The sequence below is a fragment of the Canis lupus genome, chromosome 35 (assembly GCF_011100685.1).
Source record: "Canis lupus familiaris isolate Mischka breed German Shepherd chromosome 35, alternate assembly UU_Cfam_GSD_1.0, whole genome shotgun sequence".
Taxonomy (NCBI): Eukaryota; Metazoa; Chordata; class Mammalia; order Carnivora; family Canidae; genus Canis; species Canis lupus.
The window spans coordinates 15,698,595-15,722,519 of record NC_049256.1 but is presented as its reverse complement, the minus strand read 5'-3'; the positions used below and the strand labels follow the sequence as shown (position 1 = coordinate 15,722,519).

At 42.3% G+C, this 23,925-nt stretch overlaps 1 long non-coding RNA gene across 4 annotated transcripts in view; it reads right to left on the bottom strand.

Moving 5' to 3' along the window:
- Positions 1 to 16,669, bottom strand: part of LOC106558255 — a 48,620-nt gene extending 31,951 nt beyond the window's left edge. For 3 of the 4 annotated variants that reach the window (XR_005384355.1, XR_005384353.1, XR_005384352.1), the window contains exons 1-2: positions 16,484 to 16,669; positions 6,915 to 7,027 (exon numbers count right to left, since the gene is read on the bottom strand). This is a non-coding gene — a long non-coding RNA (uncharacterized LOC106558255). Of the gene's footprint in view, positions 1 to 6,914; positions 7,028 to 10,222; positions 10,330 to 16,483 lie in introns of all 4 variants that reach the window. The other variant, XR_005384354.1, reaches the window with a different exon arrangement.
- Between the last annotated feature and the right edge of the window lie 7,256 nt (positions 16,670 to 23,925).

The window sequence follows — 23,925 nt, the reverse complement described above, 5'->3', positions numbered from 1 at the left end:
CTTGTTACTATAAATATATACCCCTGCTCATCCCTACCCATTTCCTGTTTCCCAGACACTTCGAACACTTTTAGTTGATTATTGCAGTATTCAACTTCATAATTTTAAGTTATATGTTTACTTCTTGAGTTTTTAGTTTTAGGAATTACCAGTTGATTTCCCAAGATGGGGGGAGACTATAGGTCTCTTTTTCAGCCTACCCCAGGACATACCTCTGCCTCTTGCCCTTTTTCTACCGATCCAGTTTTTGGGGTTTTTGAAAAAAGATTCTATTTTATTATTTATTTGACAGAGAAAGAGAGAGAGCAAGTAGGGGGAGCTGTAGAGGGAAAGGGCTCTTCACTGAGTGGGGAGCCCCACATGAGGCTTGATCCTAGGACCCACGGATTGCAATCTGAGCTGAAGGCAGAGGGTTAACCACTGGGCCACCCAGGTGCCCCCTAATTAGTTTTTTAGCCATCATTTAGTTTGGATCAATACTAAGTATGATTATTAGTAGAATATAAATCATGACTTAGCCACAGGATATGTGATTAGCTTTCATTCCTTGCACAAAATTTGCTTTCTCTGTTAATAACTGCCTTTTCTTCCCCTCTTCATTTTCTGAGTACTCAGCCACATCTCAGTGTAGACTTCCCCTCATTTGTGTACATCAGCAGCTTGAGGGAACCTCACCTGAACCTGTGGGGGGAAATTGGGCAGTGTCCTGAATATGCTGTTGCAGATACTGATTACATAGTAAGGTTCTCTCAGAGAAAGAGCTGTGCTGCTGGAGTCCTAGTTCCTAGTCCTCTCCTTTCCAGCTGTGAGCCTTGGTTTCTATCATCTAATAACAGTACTACCTACTAGGTCATTTTACTGTACAGTCTTGATGCTGAAATTAGTAGCAGTGATCAGCATGAAGTAAATACTTATTAAGGACTGTTATTTTAATTATTCTATGAGAGCAAAAGTAGTAGGGATTTAGACTAATTTCCATCTAGAAATTTATTAGTTTATACCATACTTCTTTTCCTGATTAAGCAATACATATTCATCAACAGAAAATTTGAAAAGTATACTAAAGAGTCAAGCAGCACAAAAGAAAACTTTTTACAATTCCACTACACAAAGGCAACTGTGGTTAACCTGCTGGCATATTTCATACCTCTGGTTTTTTTCTTTGTAATTCATGTGCTTAGTTATCTAGCTTCTAGCATTTTGAGTTCTGCTTTTGTTGAGGTATTGCTTAATGTCAAAAACACTTCTCGTATTATTTAAAATCTTTATTAGTATATTTTAAATGAAAGTTGCATAGTATTTCACTGTTTTGCTACAGGGTAACCAACTTCTCCCATTAGTCCATGTCTGAGAGGATTCCCAAGGACACAGGACTTTTATCGCCCATTCCTGGCAAACCAGGATTGGGTCAGTTATCCTCCCTTTACACACCCTTTCACATGGATAATTAGGTTTTTTTTTTTTTTCCATTTTAAGAATCTTTATAAATAGCACTGATGTGAATTTTGATAGCATTTACTAGTCTTTCAAATTGTTTTTCTAATAACTTCCTTAGTGCAAAAGATGCTGTCTTTTGGCCTAGATTTTTGTTTAACCTATAGGGCCTGGAACAGTTACATAAATGCTCAACAAACCATTGAGCAACCAACTGACTGTCTAGTTTTGTTGTAGGTTGAGTCAAAAGATATATTGAAGCCCTGGGGCGCCTGGGTGGCACAGGTGGTTAAGTGTATGACTCTTAATTCAGCTCAGGTCATGATCTCAGGGTTGTGGGATCAAGTCCCACATCCAGCTCCCTGCTCATTGAGAAGCCTGCTTTTCTCTCTCCTTCTGCTTATGCTCCCGCTGCTGGTGCTGTCTCTCTGTGTAATAAATACAATCTGTTGTGTTTTTTTTTTGTATATTTTTTTATTGGAGTTCGATTTGCCAACATATAGTGTAACACCCAGTGCTCATCCCATCAAGCGTCCCCCTCAGTGCCCGTCATCCAGTCACCCCATCCCCAAAACCTCTCCTTCCCCTTGTTCCTTTCCCAGAGTTAGGAGTCTCTCCTGTTCTGTCACCCTCTCTGATAGTTCCCACTCATTTTCTCTCCTTTCCCCTTTAATCCCTCTCACTATTTTTTATATTCCCCGAATGAGTAAAACCATATGATGTTTGTCCTTCTCTAACTGACTTCCTTCACTCAATCTGTAAAAAGAAAAGAAAAGAAAAATGGGAGACAGTAATGTTATAAGCCCAGCAAAATACATGTGACTGTGTCTAAGCAGGATGTTTCCACATTAGTTGGTGTCTTTGTCTGGGCTGCTATAACAGAATACCACAGGCTGGGTGGCTTATAAACAACATGAATTTATTTCTCATAGTTCTGAGGGTTAGGAAGTCCAAGGTCAAGGTACCGGCAGACTCCATGTCTGATAGGGTCCTACTTCTTGTTTCTTACCACTGTGTTCTCCTCACAATGTGGAAGGGGTGAGGAAGCTCTCTGAGGTCTCTTTTACAAGAACACTCATCCCATTCATGAGGGCTCCACCTTGGTGACCCAATCACCTCCCAAAAGCCCCACTTCCTAAAACCAACACATTGGGGGGAATAGGTTTAGGCTTGAACACATGAATGGGGGGTGTGGACACACACATTCAATCTATAGAAGTTGGTATTTTCCATTCCACCTTTGCTCTAAGAGGTGCTTCATGTAAGCCCTCATTTCTGAAGTGCCTTTCCCTGAGATGAGGACAAAAGCTAATCAGTTTCCCTTCTCAGACTTTGTTAATATTCCAAAATGATTTCTGGCTTTTTTTCCTCTGGATGTTTCCTTATGTTAGTTATGAAGATTCCCTAAATATTGCTAGTCCTAGGGTTTTATATTTTGGACTGGCCATAAACTCATGGGTCCTGTGGGTACTGGTCCTATTCTGGAAGCTTTGCTCAAGGTAGCAGTGACAGATGCTTCTATTCAGGTAAATTCTGTCAGCATCCTCTTGCTTTCCCTGAGCACATCTAAGATTCCTCATATCTTGTATTTGGAGCTTTCTTAAACAGAAGACAGTATGTTGGGCCTATCTTTAAGACCTCAGTGAAACCACGTTATTGAAGCAGACAACAGAGGGCTATTTTTCCTCATGCTTGCTTCCCAATTAATCACCAGTAAAAGTCCTGCCCTTCCCTCACCCCACTCTCAGGCTTGGAGACCACCTAAGTCATTCATTTTGATATTTTAATCTGGCTATTTCTCTGTTTACTTATATAGAAGTACCACAAAAACACAACTTGACCTCACTTTTGTTGTCTGCCTGAATTTTTTAAGAATATTAATGCTAGAAGGTGTTTTAAGAGGTATGGCCAAGACCTTTGCTTCAGGGGTGCCTGGCTGGCCCAGTTAAGAAGAATATGTGACTCTAGATCTTGGAGTCAAAAGTTTGAGTCCCAGGTTGTTTGTAGAGACTACTTAAAAGTGAATAAACTTTAAAATTAAAAAAAAACAAAAACAAAAACAAAAGGACCTTTGCTCCAGAACATCTGAGAATATAAATCATGTGGGAGTCCATCCTATTTATTTTTGTGCTAAGGATGGATGGAGAGTATAGAACTTTCCTTAGTTGTCTATTCTACTGTTTATTGACCAATATAGTCAGTAGATCTTCATCGAGTCTTTTTATCATCTTTATTGAATTTTAAATTGGGGGGTTATATTTGTTGCTATATTTAAAAAATACCATTTTGTAACTTTGGAATAGCATAGCTGGTAATTAAAGTATGGGGAGAAGTCAGAAGAAACAAAAATACTCAGGAGATATATTAGTTAGGTTTTCCGTTTCTAGAGGACATAATAGATTAGTGCTCCAATTGTTTAAGAATTCTTGCCATTCTTCGAAACAGCGCATGTTAAACATAAATGATTTTTAGGGACAAAGAAAACATTGTAGGAGGACTGGATGCCAAGAGTACATGGCCTTCTCTGGCAAGGTCAATTATGTTTTATATGTGACAGAATATTTTGTAACATACATTCTTCCAACATACTCCCTGGTAATCAGAGCCAATCCAGGATGTGCAATGAGAATTTTTTTCAAAACAGCTAGCTGTATTACCATTTGCCAGCAAATGGGTTATGTAAAGTCTTTCATCCAATCGGCCTTGTTGGGAAGATGCCTTAGTCCATGCTGATCAAAATAATAACACCAATCAATAGTATTTTATGTGATGATTAAGATACTACTTCTTTTCCAGGAAGAGCAGATAAGCAGCTCCTCTATACGTAGACTGATACCATCCTCTAAGCTGAACTCAAAGGTTAAGATGATTTCTATGTCCTGAAGACATAATACTTCTCCCACTGGTTCCATCCAATACTTTAGCCTGCATATTCTTCCTTTAATTTTCTTTTTTAAAAATATCTTATTTATTTATTCATGAGAGACACACACAGACAGGCAGAGACATAGGCAGAGGGAAAAGCAGGCTCTCTGCAGGGAGCCCAATGTGGGACTCGATCCCAGGACCCCAGGATCATGCCCTGAGCCAAAGGCAGATGCTCAACTGCTGAGCCACCCAGGTGCTCCCTTTTCTTCTTTTAAGTAGGCTCCACACCCAGGGCGGAGCCCAAGGTGGTACTTGAACTCATGACACTGAGATTGAGACCTGAGCTGAAACCAAGAGTTCGACTATACCACCAAGGTATCTTGATGAATCTTTCTGTAAACACCTTTACTTTTCCTGAAAAAGGTTTAGAAATAAAAGCATGAATGTGGGCTGGATTTAACATGCTGGATTCTAGGCCTTGTCCTGCCACTAATTATCTGCACAAGGTCAACAAAGTGAGTTTGTTCTCTTAAACCTCATGTCATTGCCTGTAAAAGCTGTGTGGTATGATACGAACATATGAGCTTGAAAACCCAGTTTTGGTCTTGGTTCTGCACTAATCATGTGCCCTTGAGCACATACCTTGTTTTCCCATTTATTTGAATTGATCTGAAAAATTTGCCTTGAGTGCTTATCAAGGGCCTAAGACTTGTGTGACTAAGACAGAACTGTCCTCACAGAGTTCTAAATATCATTCACACACATAGTCCTATCAGTGAGTCATTAATTTCAGTTCTGATAATTACCCTAAGAGCAGTGCTATATTGACAGAAAATACCAGGCAGACCGCATCAGATGGGGGCTGCAGGGAGTGAAGGGGAGGGAGGCAAAAATACTACGTGGGCTCCTCTGATGGAAGTCACTTTTAGGTTAAGATAAGAAGGATGAACGGAAGTTGGCCAGGTATGTATGGAAGAGTTTTTCATCTTTGAGAATCAGTTTTTTTTCCTTTCTTTTTTTTTTTTTTTTTCAATTTAGAAAAAGTAAAACATGTGACAAAGATTGTTATGGATCCCCCAGCAGATGCTATTTCCTTCCTGCTTGTCACAGATTGCCACTGTCACAGTGACATTTCCAGCAACTTTTGCTGTTCCTTGTGGCCATGTGATTAATTCTGGTCGTTGGAAGTGCCACTTCTGGGATGTATTCTTACAACAAAATGATAAGCCTCTTCTCACCTTTCTCTACCTATGGCTTGCAACAAGGACTTGGAAGCGAGCCGCCTTTGGTCATATGAGCAGGGCAACATCTATGGGTGCAGAATGCAAGTGTGTCCACTCCACCATCCCTAACTGCCTCTAGGTGTATTTTTATCTGAGAGAGAAATAAACTGTTGTCTTGTTTCAGCCATTTTGGACCAGAGGGGGTGTGCTATATCGCTGTTATATGTAGTTAAACTTAAATCCTAAGCAATATAATGTGTCTATAAACAGACTGAATAAAAGATAATATAATGAAAATTAATTCTCATCATCCACATGCCTCACAGTTGCATTTAAGACATCATAACTAGGGTAGCCCAGGTGGCTCAATGGTTTAGTGCTGTCTTCAGCCTAGGGCGTGATCCTGGAGACCCAGGATCGAGTCCCCTGCATGGCGCCTGCTTCTGCCTCTGCCTGTGTCTCTGCCTCTTTGTGTGTGTGTGTGTCTCAATAATAAATAAATAAATCTTAAAAAAAAAAAAAAAAGACATCGTAACTAGAGCTGAATAAAAGACTTCAAGTGTAAAGTGACCAGTCCCTAAAAGATTAGGACCAGACTCTTCTTCTCCATGAACATTCCAGCTTCATCAATGTATTTGGGAAACATCACTCACTCGTGGGCTGCCAGTTCATATTGATGACGTTTTGTGTTGCTCTACAACATCTAAGGTCACTTCAAACTCCACCTCTGTTGATTGAACCACGCTGCAGGATTTCAGAACCAGAGCCCTGGTTTTATAGCATTTTTGGATCTGTGAACCATCTTATGAAGCAACATAACCAGTGACCTAGACCACATATCCCCACCTACCATATGCTCTCCTCACCACTGCAAACACACACAAACCAAACTTGCATTGCGTGAATGACTTTTGTTGAGAAATCAATACAGTGGCTCTTGATTTTTAATATTACTTTATATTATAAACAAAAAGATCAACATGAATACCAGAAAAGTTAAACAACCTGAAGAACAAAGACATTATTTATGGATCCTCTTGTGAGAACAACTTGGCCATTAATTGTGCTCATGTTCATTAGCATTTTAAGAAATACCCAAATGCCACCAGCACGTTAAAGTAACACATAAACAGCATACTATCTATTTCTCTAGAATGTAACTGGGTTCACATGGGATTTTTTTTTTCCACATGGGATTAAGACTCTTTATACAGGGGCAGCTGGCTGGCTGCGTCTGTAGAGCATGGGATTTGATCCTGGGGGTGTGAGTTAAAGCTCCATGTTGGGTATAGAGTTAACTTAAAAAAAAAAGAGACCTCTATAGTAATGAATAGACTATGGGCTGCACTGTCATAATGTCATTCATATCTGGTTGGGGCCCAAGTTTACCTGGCATCGTTTTTACCACAACTGAAGGCATTCATCCTGTGTTACCAAGAAAGCAAGGTAGGGAATTGAATGTAGAATCTTGTAATTTGATCTGTGCTCTGGTTTAGTTGATTCTGAAAAGAATTCAAATCAATAAAATTTAATCAAATCACATTAGAAAATACATTTTGAGCAAAAGACTTTACTAAATAGCCTATATCTATTGACCATAAAGTTAGTCTACTAAGCAGTCCATTACTGTAGAGTGAGGGGGACAACTATGCAGGGAGCATAAGACTGGGGGTCACCACCATGTGTGTACATTCTCTAGTGGTCATTTCCACTAGGGCCTGAACCCTTCTCTATAAAGATATTGCTTTTGAATATTTGCTTAAAATTAATAGCAGTGAACTCTTTAATAGCAGTGGAGGGGGTTGTTGCTGTTGTTGTTTTCTTAGAGATTTTATTTATTTGCTCATGACAGATACACAGAGGCAGAGACATAGGCAGTGGGAGAAGCAGGCAACTGGGGGAGAGCATGCTGCAGGACTCCATCCCAGGACCCTGGGATCATGACTTGAGCCAAAGGCAGATGCTAAACCACTGAAGCACTCCTGAAAAGAGAGATTTTATCTGAGTTCACTGTTAGCCCTCATCGTCCATTCCCCATGGGATGGGAGGCCCTTGGAGCTCTAGCCCCTGCCTCCTTCCCTTGCTTCATATCTATCTCACCATTTGCCTCCTCCCTATTCTCCAGCCCTATTGAACAATATAGCTCTCTGTCTTTGTATAAGTTGCTGTTCTTGGAATGCTGGTCCTTTCCATTTTGCCTTAATTTGTTTTCATTCTCCAAGACTCAACATGGTATATACCATAAAGAATTGAAAGCAGAATCTCGAAGAGATATAAGTTACACTCATGTTCATTGCAGGACTATTCACAACAGACAAAAGGCAGAAGAAACCCAAATGTCCATTGGCAGTGAATGGACAAAATGTGGTAGATTTTGGAATGGAATATTACTCAGCCATAAAAAGGCTGACATGTTATAACATGGAAACCTTGAGGACACTATGCTAAGTAAAATATACCAGCCACAAAAAGACAAATGTGGTATCGTTCTGCCTGTATAAGGTAGTTAGGGTAGTCAATTCATACAATCAGAAAGTAGAATGGTGGTTGCTATAGGCTAGGGGAAGAGAAAATAGGGTGTTACGGTTTAAATGGGTACCAACTTTCAATTTGGGATGATGAAAATGTTCTGGAGATGGGGTGCCTGGCTGGTTCAGTTGGTAGAGCATGTGACTCTTGATCTCCAGGTTGGGAGCTTAAGCTTCTTGTTGGGCATAGAGATTGCTTAATAAAAAATTTTTTTAAACCATTACTTGTAGTATAATCTTTCTGACTAATCTGTTTTTGTTTTTTAACACTTCATGAAGTGTCTCATTTCCATTTGGAAAGCTGCTAGTCTGTCTCTTTAGATTATAAGCTCCTTGAAGAGAAGAGCTCTTTTACCTGTATGTCTTCATAGCCTAGTAAGGTTATCTGGAACATGGGCTTATCAGGAAATAAAATGAAAGTGAAGGGGATTTCTTGGAGTTCCAGAATAGGAAAGAAATTTTGGAGCCTAAGAACATTTGTTGACCCTTTCAATAACTGAGATCACGTATATAAAGTGCATCGCACAATTCCTGCACTTAATAGGTAGTCAATAAATGTTAGCTTCTTTCCTCTTTCCCCTCATTTTACAGAGAAGGGAGTTGATCCCCACAGAGGTGAAGTAATGGGCTAGAGTTAAACACTTAGTAATGGAAGAGACAAGCGCTGCATCTTCTGGTCCAGTGAATCCTTTTTTTGCTATAACATTAGAAACACGGATGTAGGAATGACCCTTGACCCCAACAGTAATAGGTTTACAAGTAACTATTATTCAAATGTACACAAAAGTAGGGAGAATTATGAACCCTATGAACCCATCACTCAGCTACAACAATTACCAACTCTGGCAACCTTTTTTCATGTTTCAGCCTCTCTGATGGAGCATTTTAAAGCTAATCCTAAACACTTTATCAAATTCTAACTATATATATATTTTAAAGATTTTATTTGACAGAGAGTGCAAGCATAAACAGGGGGAGCTGCAGAGGGATGGGGAGATGCAGCTCCCTGCTTCATGGATGGACCCTGCTCCCCAGGGACCCTGGGATCATGATCTGAGCTGAAGGCAGATGCTTGATTGACTGAGCCACCCAGGTGCCCCAAATTCTAACTATATTTTTCATAAAACTCTTTTCCATGTGTTTAATTACCAAAAAGGCTCAACTCCATTGGAAAAAATTTCAGTAAGGTGAAACTCAATTCTTCTATTAAATGATACTGAAAATCATATCCTTGAAAGACCTGTGACATTTACAGACCTGTATTTTTTTTAAGATTTATTTATTTGAGAGAGAAAGAGTGAGTACAAGTGGGAGGGGCACAGAAAGAGAATCCTCAAGCAGATTCCCCATTGAGCATGGGGCCCAAGATGGGGCTCAATTTCAGGACCTGAGCCACTATCAAGAGTTGGATGCCTGACTGAGCCATGCAGGCACCCCGACATTTGCAGACCTTTAGAATCTTGCCAAAGTGTACATGTCAAAACATAAATAACGTGATGTGCCTCCATCTCTGGAGATCAGATTTCCCCCAACTCTCATCTCTCTGCTCAGTTTTCATGTCTCTATAGTGCCTTACCATTCCCAACCATTCTAAATCATCCTCTGTATCCAACACCTAATAGCAACCTTTGTGATTTCTTTGTATAGTTTCAATTCCTTAAATGCCATCTTTCTTCCAAAATCCATCTTCAAGACCTGTTTCAAGAATGTTATCCTACCTAAAACCTTTTTGGATGATCTCACCTAGGGAAGGAGTTGGTGTTTATAGCCATAGCACAGTTTTGCACTCAATTTTTTTTTTTTTTTTTTAAGATTTATTAGAAAGAGAGAGAGAGAGCAAGAGAGCCACAAGCAGGGGGAGCAGCAGGCAGAAGCAGAGGGAGAAGCAGACACCCTACTGAGCAGGGAGCCTGATGTGGGGCTTGATCCCAGGGCGGACTGAACTGCTCAGGTACCCTCACTTAGTTCTTATTTAATTGTTTCATGTGTATCAGTTTTGCCTCCTTAACAAGACTAGGTTCCTTGATGGGGAGGATTCTGTCAAAATACTTTTTTTGTATTTCCTCTCAATACTCCCTTCCCTTACCCCTCCCTGCCAAGACTCATGACAGTGGAGAGCTCATGCTAGGCTAATCATCATAGTTTACTGATTAATCTTTGCATACTCACAATGTGGGTCAATCACATACTCTTCTTCCAGTGGTATAGCTGAGCCTATGCAATGGTCTTGCCAAAAACATCAAACTGAAATCTGATCTGCTCTCTTGATCCAACTCCTGATTTTCAAGAAAACAATGAAGTGAGGACTCAACAAGAATGCAAAGAGCAAAAAAAATTTAAAAAAATAAAAAATAAAAAAAGAATGCAAAGAGCAAAATCTGGACTGTGGAAGACTTCACCAGAAATGCTTCTTCAATGGGTAAATTGCAATGGGGAAGAAAACAGATGGAGGCAAACGTATCTGACAACCAACAGTAGTACATGGGCCTTATGTGGATTCTGATTCAAGCAAACAAACTGAACAAAATTTATGAGACCTGCAAGATAAACACTCTGAACAGTTTGATGTGATAGGCTTTAAAATTTACCATTTAAGGGACACCTGGGTGGCTCAGTGGTTGAGGGTCTGCTTTTGGTTCAGGTCATGATCCAGAGGTCCTGGGATCGAGTCCTGCATTAGGCTCCCTGCAGGGAGCCTACTTCTCCCTCTGCCTACATCTCTGCCTCTCTCTGTGTCTCTCATGAATAAATAAATAAAATGTATAAGTAAATAAAATAAAATTTACCATTTAAAAAATTTTTGGCAAACTACATATACTTAACATAAAATTTACTCTCTTAACCATTTTTTAAGTATACGGTTCAGTGTTACTGAATACATTCACATTGTTGTGTTACTGTCACCATCATCCAACCACAGAACTCCGTTCATCTTGCGAAATTGAGACCATACCCATTAAGCAATAATCCCCATGCCCTCCTTCCCCTGGTCCCTGGCAACGACCATTCTATGGCTTTAGTACTCTAGGAACCTCATATAAGTGGAATCCTACAGTATTTGTCCTTTTGTGACTGGCTTATTTCATTCAGCAGAATGTCCTCAAGGTTCATTCATGAAGTTACATGTGTCAAAAGGGTTTGTTTTTATGTTTTGTTTTGTATTTTAGAGATAGTATTTGTTTTGCATTTTGCTAAAAATAAAAACAGCCCTTATCTATTAGAGATACACAACCGAAATATTTACGAATCAAATGATAGAAAGTCTGGGATTTGCTTCAAGACATCATGGTAGGGAGGGAGTGGATGCGACTAAAGTTTGAAATAAGATTGTGAAATAAAACCACACTTGTGGTCCAGGAGGGGATGACTTCTGTTCTCCATCAGGACCGGAGTCTGTGTGGAACAGTTTATACTGGCACTTTGTGCCCGGTGATACACTGCTAACGTTGCATATAAATCAAGTATCCCTTAGCCACTTTTGTTGGTAGATGGATCTGGCTGCACTGTTAGAATCCGGGTAGGTGTTTAGAATCCAGACACACAAAGTCAAGGGATTTGTCCTTGCGCTTGTTCCTTGCACGTACAGATTTATCCAGCATTACCCAGCCGGCCTCAGGCCTGGTGGGGCATACACGAGGAATGAGAGGTGACTCTCCCAGGGTACCCCATCTTGGGCTTGTCAACTAGCAGGCAGCTTTCAGCCTGGAGAGGAGAGGGAGGTCCAGTAAAAAAAAAAAAAAAAAAAAAAAAAACCAGCCTCATTGTATTAAGCTCAGTAAGAGTCTGGCTCATCCTTCTGGGGAATAGAAAGTAAATTGCTTTCCTTTAGGAGTTGAATTAACCCTTCCAGGGCCAATAGAGTTAGTTCAGTAATGACTATCCCGTTGCCTTAGGATTTCCCCAAATGGTATTTTTAATGAGCCATGTCTACCCATTGCTACCAACGCCACAATTTAACGGAATTGAGTGGTGAACTCAGCCAACAACAGGTTTGACTAATTTTTTTTCTCAGAATAGACCAGGTGTTCTCGTGAAGGGATCAATTGACTGTTTGTTTCAGAACTCAGAAGGCACAACCTCAGTGGAGGCTGCCAGTAGATGAGCCCTCTAATCCTTATTCATTTTCAGAGCTAGGATTGTAGTTTCCCTGCAAACCAGCCCATCAGCCGCTCTTTTGTTTTGCTATCAAGTCTTAGTTCCTTGTTTCCAATTTGCTACATAATTTCTCCTCAGGCTTGGAGCTTCAGAGAAAAGGGGTAACAGTAAGCAAGTTTTAACTGACAGGTTTTGAAATCTGAAAGTTAAACATCTAGACAGGTTAGCAGTTGCGTTGAAAACGCTTTAAAGAAGATCGCAGTTGAATGGATTTCCAAGTTTGCAGGTGGCAGTGTTTATAATCGAACAGCTCTGAAATTCGAAAAAAAAGTCGACTTTTATTTGCAAAATATCTCATTTCCCCTGGCAGCACAGGAGGTTGGAGAAATAAGAAAAATAAGGATTAGTATTTTTTTTTAATTAAAAGCAATCTGGGGAGGTTTTAAGAACTTCTCACTTTAAGTAGAAAAGTAGTGATCTTGCCTGCAACTGGCCTTTTAAAGAAAAGCTTCCTGAGACAGAAGAATTGATGCCTGAAGTAGATTAGTCAATGGCTCCCATTTGAGAGATAAATTTACTCTGTGAGACTCGTGGAATGCCATTTAGTATCTTGGAAGAGATAATTAAACCAAATATTAGCCTGGCGTCATGAAAGGGTTAACTCATCTCTCAAAGCCCACGTGGTTTATTTCTAGAGGGTGAGTTATTTGCTTGGCCACCTCCCCTCACCCCAAGATGGAGGCTTTGTCCCCAACTCCTCCTCCCAGCCTGGGCTGGGTGGCTGGATGCAGCATGCAGGACTTTCCAAAGAATTCAGTGACTTCAGAATCAGGCTCTCTGAAAAACTCCCCCAAGGAATCTATAGTCTGTTGGATGTTAGTACACAGATTTGTCATTTGCATGGCTGCTGTGTGTTGGTTAATTCTTAATAAAAGCATATATCCAGAAATCCAGAAGAGTACCGCAGAGTCCTCAAAGCATCGGCTTTGGAATCCTCAGGCATGGTCAGGACTGGATCTTGACCCTAACTCTTATCAGCTTGGTGACCTGGGGCATGTGATTTAGCAACTCTAAACTTCAGTGTCTTGCTCTATAAAATGTAATTGATAGAACTACAAACCTCCCAGGGTGCTAGGCTTTCCAAGGAGGAAGACTCGGTGAGTGCTTGTGGCTCAGAGCCGGGTCCTGAGTTAAGTTCTCAATTGGTCTCAGGGATTGCGGTTATTATTCCAAGGTTCCTCCCACTCCAGGCCCTGCCTCCTGCCCACCCCATGATGAAATCTTCCCTGCCCCTACCACCTTCCCATCACAGTTTGTAGGTGGCGTTGTTATGACCCTGACCACACTGTATTCAACCTACTGGTTTACCCTACCTTGATAGATGGAGGAATTAGAGTAACGTGTGTGCCTGGCACAGAGGAGGTAATCAATGAAGTGTAGCATCACCTTACTTAGTAAGTGTTGTCTCAGTAGGCACAATTTTATCCAACAAATGCTCACTGAATGTCTCCTGTAAGCAATTATCTCATGTAACCCTTACAACAATCTTAGGCGTTAGAGACTATTACCGCCCCCATTTTACAATCAAGAAGAAGCAGGCTTGGAGTGGCCAACTAAAAGGGATGGGGGGGATCCCTGGGTGGCGCAGCGGTTTGGCGCCTGCCTTTGGCCTAGGGCACGATCCTGGAGACCCAGGATCGATTCCCACGTCGGGCTCCGGGTGCATGGAGCCTGCTTCTCTCTCTGCCTGTGTCTCTGCCTCTCTTTCTCTCTCTGTGACTATCATAAATAAATAAAAATTTAAAAAAAAAATAAATAAATAAAAGGGATGGGGGCTGGGACCTCAAGCCATTGATCTTTGCATTTGCAGCACCTAGCAGTTCCTAACACCTGGTGGTAAACGATTCATAAATACTGAAGAGATACAGTGAGGTCAGCTGTCACTCCTGGTCTCACCAAGGTAGAGCGGTCCCCGGTGAGTCTGACTTAGTTCTGCTTCTGTGCAGAACTATTTGTTCTGGCTGTTTGTTCTCAGATCCAGTCCTCAAACTTCCCCCGTTCTGCCGTGGGCCACGCACAAGGGGCCAATGTGCAAATGGCATTACCCAGATGCCTTTGCCAAATGGCTTCCAGCTAGGTACAGCCAGAGGAAAGCTGCAAGCATGAAGAGGTGCCCCCCTAGCCAACGATGCTGCCAAAACCAGAGATGAATGAAGGGGCAGAAGTACTCTAACTTCTCCTTTCTCTCCCGCCCTTCCTCCCACATCTGTCCCACGTCTCCCACTGACTGAATGCAGCTGGATGCCAGTTGGGAAGGGAGGCTGAGAAATGGAATTTGCACAGGTCGGTTGCCCTCTGATGCAGAACAGAACGGCAGTGAATGGATCTGAAAGCAATCAGGCAAACTTTTTTTTTTTAAGATTTTATTTATTTATTCATGAGAGATACAGAGAGAAACAGAGAGGCAGAGACACAGGCAGAGGAAGAAGCAGGCTCCATGCAGGGAGCCTGATGTGGGACTCCATCAGGGGGCCCCAAGATCACGCCCTGGGCTGAAGGCGGCGCTAAACCGCTGAGCCACTGGAGCTGCCCCAGGCAAACTTTTCTAGGTAGAAGTTTCTTCTAACCAGGAGCTTTGCTCGATACCGAAGGTCCTGAACTGGGAGAGGCTCTCTGGGAAAGGAGATGTGGGGGGTGGGGGGGGAAGAGCTGGGGAGCAGTAAAACTCCCTTTCTGGGGTTCTGTTCTTGGCATACTTAACTTTTATTAGTTGATTTGGGCTTGCCGGGCAAGCCGTAGCCTATCCTGATACGTGTTAACTTGTGCATTAAAAAAAAATATGCCTGGGCAGCCCTGGTGGTTCAGCGGTTTAGCGTTGCCTTCAGCCCAGGGCCTGATCCTGGAGACCTGGGAGGAGTCCCGCGTCGGGCTCCCTGCATGGAGCCTGCTTCTCCCTCTGCCTGTGTCTCTGTCTCTCATGAATAAATAAATGAAATATTAAAAAAAATAAAATAAAATAAATTTTAAAATATGCCCATTTACTCTGAAAAAATGACCACTTATCCTGAAGATGTTGTATTCACTTAAGAATCCCACTAGAGTGGCCACAGGAACATTGTTCATGAATTTGTGGCAGAATGAGACTCGTCAATAGCTCACTTAATAAATATAGATTAAAAGGATATCCAATATCTGCCTTAAACCCACAAAGGAATATAAATTTGCAGCAAGAGATTGAGACTCTAATGAAGGCAGCAGGAGATGGCTTTAAAGACAATTCCCTGTTGCAACTTGATGATGAAAATCAGTCTTAACTGTGCATTTAATTTCTTTTGTGGGTTCAAAGCACATCCCTAAAGTTTTATTCGGGGAAGGTTAATCATGGTAGTCTTCGGTGCCTATAAAGCTTCTAATATTGGGCAGAGTTAGTAAAAGATATTTGTGTTTATAATAATGTCTATTTTAAGTGAAGTGTTACAGAAAAAAATAAAGGAACCTGAAAAAAATACCACCTTCATAGAAATCCTTTGAAGAAACCAATGTGGGAAAAGATAGGAGATGCATAAATACACAGCAATTTGTTAGTAAAAAAAAATACCTAAGTGTCCAAAAACCCTTATTTCCTTCGCAAAAGTCTGTGTACTGGGCAGCCCGGGTGGCTCAGCGGTTTAGCCCCGCCTTCAGCCCAGGGCGTGACCCCGGCGTCCCAGGATCGAGTCCCACGTCGGGCTTCCGGCATGGAGCCTGCTTCTCCCTCTGCCTGTGTCTCTCCCTCTCTCTCTCTCTGCGTGTCTCTCATGAATAAATAAATAAAATCTTAAAAAAAAAATGTGTGCATTGCCTAGGGAAAGGAATCTTTTTATATGGAAAGGAAAGGAGAAAGGAAGGAAGAGGCAAGGGGCTGCCAGGCCCCATCTGCCTCCGGCTTCCACAGTGTTTGGCGGGAACACACACCCAGGGAGGCCCAGCCTCCGGCCACCCTGCAACCTCTTTTGGTTGCATTTTGGAACCATTTTGGTTCCTTTTTTTTTTTTTTTTAAAGACCTTATTTATTTATTCATATGAGAGACACACACAGAGAGAGGCAGACGCAGGCCAAGGGAGAAGCAGGCTCCACGCAGGAAGCCTGACGTGGGACTCGATCCGGGGTCTCCGGGGTCACGGCCTGGGCCGAAGGCGGCGCTAACCGCTGAGCCCCGGGTCTGCCCACCGTTTTGGTTGCGAGCTTAGCCCCTCCCTGCCCGTCCTCCGTGCGCTCCCAGGTTCCTCAGGGCCAGCCCGCCTGTGAGGGCCGTGTCTCCCCGCCGCGTCACCCCGAGGGACTCCGGCACCCACCTCTCTCAGGGCTCCTATGTCCACCGTGGCTGCTGCCTGGCAAGGTGGCCAAAGAGAAGCACGGGGGCGCCCAGCGTCTCTTGAAGACGCAAACCGAGCTCGGGGCTGCGCCCTTCTTCCAGGCCGAGCGGCGGGCGCCCCAACGTGAGGAGGCGACGCCTGCCCTCCCCAGAGGCCGCCATGGTCCTGGAGCGGCGCCTCAAGCTGACCCCCGACCCCACCCCCGCCCCCGGGACTTCCGGGAGGATCACTTCCGGAGCGGGCAGGTGGAGGGCGGCAAGGAGATGGGGCGCCCCCGCCGAGCTCGGCCCGCGGCCTTGGAGGGGCGTCTCTCCTCACCCCCGGGGAGCCCCGTCCCAAGCCACGGGCCAAGTGGACACAACGGGGCTTTTTGAAGGGAAGCAAGCGAGAAAGAGGACGGGAGGGAGGAAGGGCAACCGCGGAAGTCCTTTCTGGAGCGGGGGGCACAGACCTGCGCGACGCAGGGCGGCGTTGAGACAGGCCGGTGGCAGGTCCATAAAGCTTGTGCTCGCTTTCTTTTTTCCTCATTGGTTTTCCTTTTTGGCCTTCTCTGTGCCTTGTGCGACTGGCTCAAAATGTCAGCTGGGTCATGCTTTACGAGTGTTCACCTTTGATTCCACACAAACCCTGCCTCTCTGCCTCCTCTGTCGTCTCTCATGAATGAATGAATTTTTAAAAATTTTTAAAAATTAAAAAAAAAAATAGATTCTTGGACCCCAGGTACCCAGGACTCATATAATGATTCTCCGTTAAGGTCCAGGAACGTTGAGCTTTATGGAACACCTAAGTACTCCTATGCTGTTGGGTTATGGGATAAAGACATGACCTTTTACTAGGGTATTTTCATTTTTTTTTTTTAAAGACCTTATTTATTTACTCATGAGAGACACACAGAGAGAGGCAGAGACACAGGCAGAGGGAGAAGCAGGATCCATGCAGGGAGCCCAAGGTGGGACTCGATCCCAGGACTCCAGGATCACACCCTGGGCGGAAGGCAGGGGCTAAACCACTGAGCCACCCAGGCTGCCCATCTTCATCACTTCTTTTTTTTTATTTATTTTTTTATTTTATTTATTCATGAGAGACAGAGAGAGGCAGAGACACAGGCAGAGGGAGAAGCAGGCTGCATGCAGGGAGCCTGATGTGGGACTCTATCCTGGGACTCCAGGATTACGCCCTGGGCCAAAGGCAGACGCTCAACCACTGAGCCACCCAGGCATCCCCATCTTCATCACTTCTGAAACACTAATTGAGGGGGATCACTTCTGGTTTAAAAAATGGATCCCCCACCATCTGTCAATGGAGCTGAAATTCTACCATTACAAATATGGCCTTTGGGCCCTGGACCACTTTGGGCCTCAAAGTCTAGCTATTACAATGCACATACTTGGAGGTCAATATCATCTTAAATTGGAATCAGCAGGTTGGTGATAGTTGAAGGTGATTGGAATTAGGGTGAAAAAGAAGGGAGAGGGCAGAGTGCCTGGGTGGCTCAGCAGTTGAGCATCTGCCTTTGGCTCAGGTCATGATCCCGGAGTCCCAGGATGGAGTCCCACATCGGGCTCCCTATGGGGAGCCTCCTTCTCCTCTGCCTGTGTCTCTCTCTCTCTCTCTCATGAATAAATAAATAACATCAGAAAGAAAGAAAAGAAAGAAAGAAAGAAAGAAAGAAAGAAAGAAAGAAGGAAGGAAGGAAGGAAAGAAAAAGAAAGAAAAGAAAGAAAGAAAGAAAGAAAGAAAGAAAGAAAGAAAGAAAGAAAGAAAGAGAAAGAAAGAAAGAAAGAAAGAAAGAAAGAAAGAAAGAAAGAAAGAAAGAAAGAAAGAAAGAAAGAAAGAAAAAGAAAAAAGAAGGGAGAGGGCACCTGGCTGGCTCAGTCAGTGGAGCAGGGGACTCAATCTTGAGGTTGTGAGGTCAAGCCTCAGGAAGGGTGTAGAGATCACTTAAAAAGAACATATTTAAAAAGTAATAGTAAAGATTGGTAACCTTGCCCCAAGGTGAAAGGAGAGTTTTGCCTGAGGCTGATTATCCTCTCATGTGAGGAAAGCATCATAGTTTTTTCTTCTCTTACTTCAATCACTCGTAATCAAATAAGAGAATTTAAATTGAAGGAAAAAACAACAACCGGTAACCCCAAACCAAGTAGGAGTGGCTCTTTGGATGAATTCCAACCACACTGAAATAATTCCTATAATATTGCACATCAACTTTCTAAAATCTGAATATATTGAGTAGTAAAAATGTATTTTTACTGTATACTTTTTTATTTTTTTAAAGATTTATTTGAATAGATAAGAATAGATACTGCACTTGATCTCAGCCCAAAAGGCCAAAATGCGATAAGATTTATTTATTTGAGAGAGAAAAACAGTGCATGAGTTGGGAGGGGGGTAGAAGGAAGGGAGAGAAGCAGACCCCCCACTGAGCACAGAGCCACTGGGGGCCCCATCCTGGGACCCTGAGATTATGACCTGAGCTGAAATCAAGAGTCGGATGCTTAACTGACTGAGCCACCCAGGTGCCCCTACTCTATATATTTTTGGTATAGGTATATAATAAAGTAACAATATACTTGGTTTTGTGTGACATAATACATATTGAAACCAATTTGCAATGCCGCTTTAAAATACCGAAGGGCACTGTACTAAGTTTGAAACATTAAGTGAAAGCATTCAATATAATTTTAAATTCTGAATATTAGAGAGGGGAAACTTTCAGGATAGAAGTATGTATTTGAGTTACACAATTTGTATTAAACAATGCTAAAGCTTTATAAGACTCTGCAACATGGGGGTGCCTGGGTGGCTGAAGCATCTGACTTTGGCTCACTCAGGTCATGAGCTCAGGGTCCCAGGATCAAGCCCTGTGTTGGGCTCCCTGCTCAGCAGGGAATCTGCTTGTCTCTCTGCCCACCCCCTTGTGTTCTGTCTCTCTCAAGTAAATAAATAAAGTCTTTAAAAGAAAAAAAGACTCTGCAACATGGTCTTCTTTTGAACAGTTGTAGAAATAACTTTTCAAGAAAGCCATAGATGAGCCTTCACTTTTCTATTTATTCTCTTTCCCTCTTATTTCGCCATTTACCCCAGTCAGTACATTTTCTACAAAAGTTGCTCCTTGCATGTGAGCACACAAAGTTGATCTCTGAGCTGGGAATGTAAGACCGGCTTCCGCGGATGAGCTTGTCCTCTGGAGGCCCTAGGCAGCATGCCCCTTGAAGGGCTCTCTTTTCTGGTGGTGGCTCAGAGTAAGCTTATGACCTTGGCAAGTTATCTTTGGATACCTTGATTTTCTCAGTGATAAAGTGGAGATAACAATGCTCTTATTCAAAAAGGATTCATAAGACAGCATCTATGAACTTTTCTGAAGTGTGGGATAAGAGCATCCTTGTAAGTGCTGGGGGTTCTGTTCTCATTAGCATTATTGTAGTTACACCAGGTGACTTTATTTGTTTGTTTGTTTGTTTTAAAAAGGTTTTATTTATTTTTATTTATTTATTTATTTTTAGATTTTATTTATTTATCCATGACAGAGAGAGAGAGAGAGAGAGAGAGAGAGAGAGAGAGAGAGAGAGGGAGGCAGAGACACCGGCAGAGGGAGGAGCAGGCTCCATGCAGGGAGCCTGATGTGGGACTGGATCCTGGGATTCCAGGATCAAGCCCTGGGCCGAAGGCAGGTGCTGAACTACTGAGCCACCCAGGTGTCCCAACACAAGTGACTTTAATTGGGTTTAACACTAGTATGCAGCAATTTTGCAAGAAGTGGTTGTTTTTAACATTTACTCTGAAACAAAGGGGAAGAGAAGGAGTGATCCCCCACCCCCAATCAAAAGACCTCTTTTATAGCAGAGTAAAATGTTCTGTTAATGTGGTTATCTTCAACTTTAGTACCAGAATCCCAGGTTTTGGTAGTCAAACATTTCATGCATCCTTTTAGACTCCACTTTCTAGCACTTGTTTTATATCAAAAGTTGCTAAACTGTGAAGAATTCTGGTAAGATATGTTGTAGCCATTGAAATGCGAACAATTCTTATTCAAGGAACTAAGGCTGTAACAATTTGAGCCAAGCATGTTGTGTCTAATCAGATGGGGTTCTTTCCCCACCCCAAGACAATTTAGGGAGGTTGCTTTCTCATTGTTTAGGCTCTAAATTATGGCAATAGTAAGTGCAAACAAGTGTTCAGCTCTGTATGTTTTTGATACTCTATCCAAGTCACCAAGTGTGTGCCTTTTGCTTGGAGAATTGCACACTTTGCAGCAGGCACTTGCACATTTATACCCGTGCACAGACTTAATGGGAAACATTTGAGTCTGGTTGCAAAGATTTGCTCAGTGTGAAATCTGTTCCTAACACAATGGTCAGATTGAAAGGAGTTTCATTACATGGCTGGGCATTTCTTCTTTCTTTGGGGAATATAAAAGGTGAATGCAATACTTTCCAGTTTAAAGTTACCACAAAACTTCATAATCTTAACCTCAAAATCTACCCCTAACTATATACAGAGAACCAGAGGCCTTAAGCAGGCTACAACTGACTATTTGACCTTGGTCAAGTTCCAAAAAGCCAGGGAGAGTTCAAAGCAGGGCCAGGGGCAACTCCATGCTGTAACCCATGCTCTCCTTTTCCTTCCCTCTTTCTCTCTTTCTCCATCCTCTGGTATGAACTACAGTATATATCCATTTCAATAACCCTGGACACCGTAGATTCTAGAACAGTGAGGAAAGCGACTTTCCTTATTGATACTGACAGGCCCTTTGGTCAGAAAATGTCCCTCAACAGATGTTAGAGAATGTGGTCATAAACCAGAAAGATATCTGTTACAACTTTTAAGACTGCTTTATTTCTAGCTCTCTAAATTCCACTGGATAAGGTTTAATTTTATTTTTTTTCCTTTAGAAACCCCCTTTGAGGGTTTAGGATACAGGAAAAGTAGTTGTGGTTTAAGATAAGTTGCCGACTTTGCTTTTTCCATTCACCACCCCTCCCCCAGCTTCCCAAAAAGAAATAAAGAGAGAATAGAAAGGATAATTATGAAGCAATATCAATAATAAAACAAGAATGAACTCTTTAAATTTATTATTCAAGGTACTGTATTTGGAAATTGAGTAATGCCATCTTTTTTTCAATCTAAGCACTCCAGATGTTATTTCAGTCTGATCATATTATTGGAAGAGGGTTTTAGATGATTTTAACTATAGGCTAATGAATACATTCATTGGTATTAAAAAGAATTGAATTGCACTCTGACATTGGGACCTACAAGTGAATTACTACTTTAGTACTGAATGAGTCTGATATTCTACTTTCTCTCAAATGGACCACCCAGTACAAATGAATTCGGCTTAAAATCCTTTCTTTTTTTTTTTTTTTTAAGATTTTATTTATTCATTCATGAGACACACAGAGAGAGGCAGAGACATAGGAAGAAAGAAAAGCAGGCTTCATGTAGGGAGCCCGATGTGGGACTTGATCCCAGCATCCTGGGATCACGCCCTGAGCCAAAGGCAGACACTCAACCACTGAGCCACCCAGGCATCCCTTAAAATCCTTTGGAAAAAAAAAAAAAAAAAGTTTTTTAAGGTAAACTCTACCCCCAATGCAGGGGTCGAACTCACAACCCTGAGATCAAGTATCTCAGGCTCCACCGACTGGGCCAGCCAGGCACTCCCAGCTTAAAATTCTTAATGATATCACAAGCATTGTCCATAAGGAAATAAAACTGGAGTTTTAGGGACACCTGGAATCGAGTCCCCTATAAGGCTCCCTGCATGGAGCCTGCTTCTCCCTCTGCCTATGTCTCTGCCTCTCTCTCTGTGTCTCTCATGAATAAATAAATAAAATCTTGAAAAAAAAAAACAACACTGGAGTTTTAACACTATAGTAATGTCTTCTTTTTTCCCAAGATGATTTATTCTCTATAACATAAACCAAACAAGCATGACAAAAAATGAAAAAGAGATGGGAAAGGGCCAGAAATGGTATGCAGACACAGATGATGGAGAGGACAGTTGAATGTGGCTCTGCTCCCAAGTCACACTGAGCCCAAGGGAATCCTCTGCTTGCTGAGACACACACTCCCTTTGCTCCCCCAACTCTGTGTTAGAGCAGGAATGGGAAAACATGCTCTTGTCTTCATGTTTTCATTACAGAGCTCCTGAACATTGCACAAAGGATATGAAGGTCAGAGTGGGGGTATCTGATAATGTGAACTTGAGGGAAGGTTTCAAGAGTTATGGCAGATGGTCTTTTCCTTTTTTTTTTTTTTTTAAGATTTTATTTTTAAGTCATCTCTACACCCACTGTGGAGCTTGAACTCACAACCCCGAGATCAAGTGTTGCATATACTACTGACTGAGCCAGCCAGGCACCACCAGATGCCCAGATGGTATTTTCCAAGTGTGTGTGTGTGTGTGTGTGTGTGTGACCCCACATTATCTTTTTGCAAATGCGATGTTGACATTCCTCCCTTGAGAAGTTATGTTCTGTGTATTTGCACTTGGGAGCATCTCTGTGACTACTTTGACAAATGGAATGTAGTGGAAGGAATATGGTGTTGTCTCTGAGACTAGGTCACCAAAGGCAATATGGCTTCTGTCTGGCTCCCTCTCTCTGTCTGGATGCTCCCCTTTGGAACTGGCCACCGTGCTCCAAGGAAACCCTGGCCACCACAGGTGTTTCCCATCCACAGCCTTAGCTTCGAGATTATCCTGTGTTTGGAGAGGCTGGAAAAGACACGAAAGAGGGGAATAGGAGAGGACAGATGACTATGCCCCTCAGTAACTGACTGAATACTATTGCATTTCCTTCTGTACTGGGCACTGTTCTAGAAGCTGGCATACAGCTATGAGGGAAAATAGACAAAAATAGCCCCCTTCTTAGCTCCTTCTGCAGTTCTGTAAATTTAACTTACTGAGCCTTGTACAACTGGGAGAACCAAGCTCAGGTTTTATATAATCCTGACCACGTTTTATTATTTCAGTGAACATATTTCACAGGAATTAATTTGTTCTTTGAAACAGAGTTCCTCTTTCTTATAGATGAAAGCCCAGGGAAGTTGATGGTGACCACCCCCTCCCCCGCCCCTTCGTACAATTATTGGGGATGGTAACTAAGTCATCTTTGCCCTTGTGTTTTACTTTTTCCATAAAAATCTCCAGGAGTCAGGGTGCCTGGGTGGCTCAGTTGGTTAAGTGCCTGCCTTCAGCTTAGGTCATGGTCTTGGGGTCCTGAGATTAAGCCCTGAGTTGGGCTCTCTGCTCCTCAGGGAATCTGCTTCTTGTTTACCCTCACTTAAGCACATTCATTCTCTCTCAAATAACTAAATAAAATCTTAAAAAAAAAAAAAAATCACCAGGCGTAGAGGTGATAGACAGCAGGTTAGGCTTAATTAGTTATATGGCAGACACACCTGTGGGAAGATATGAA